At 32.4% G+C, this 559-nt stretch overlaps 1 protein-coding gene across 1 annotated transcript in view; it reads left to right on the top strand.

The window, feature by feature from the left end:
- The window catches only part of LOC119591781, a 32,050-nt gene that overhangs the window by 29,872 nt on the left and 1,619 nt on the right, over nt 1-559 (top strand). The gene's annotated exons all lie outside the window — the stretch shown is intronic.

Genomic DNA, 559 nt, shown 5'->3' with positions numbered 1-559 from the left:
GGCTCACAAGTGTGAAAAATCAACAGAAAATATATAAGAAAAAAAAAATGAACAACCCATAGTAAGATCAATTATGGGCATACAGCCAAGAGAATGTAAATGAGCATGTATAAGACTACAGACCATGGTTAGAGATATTATACAGGCTGAAAAAAAAAGATGTGATGGTTGGTAGGTCATGTTTCATGATGAATGACAATCAATTGTCTGACCATTTAATAAATTAAGACATCTAGATATAGACAAGAAAGTATGGGGATAATATTTTAAGAGAGAGGAAATCCAAAAAATGGCTGGAATTCATTGGCAAAACATTGCAAAGTTACTGCTTAGGATCTCACATTTCAAGAGACCTCCCAGTTTGGGTGGCCTTTCAGAATATATTATGTACTGCCTTAATTTGAGTTATTTGTTTGTTTATGTTGCATATTAAAAAATATCAATGTTCTCAAGTTTTACACAAATTTTTTTTACAAGGGGCTTCCAAGCTTCATATACTTTAGGGCCCCTACAATTCTAAATCCTGCCTAGTATTTGTTAATGAATATACATGTATCTA

The sequence above is a fragment of the Penaeus monodon genome, chromosome 29 (assembly GCF_015228065.2).
Source record: "Penaeus monodon isolate SGIC_2016 chromosome 29, NSTDA_Pmon_1, whole genome shotgun sequence".
Lineage (NCBI taxonomy): Eukaryota > Metazoa > Arthropoda > Malacostraca > Decapoda > Penaeidae > Penaeus > Penaeus monodon.
The sequence above is the reverse complement of the archived record's forward strand: the minus strand, read 5'-3'. Positions and strand labels throughout refer to the sequence as shown.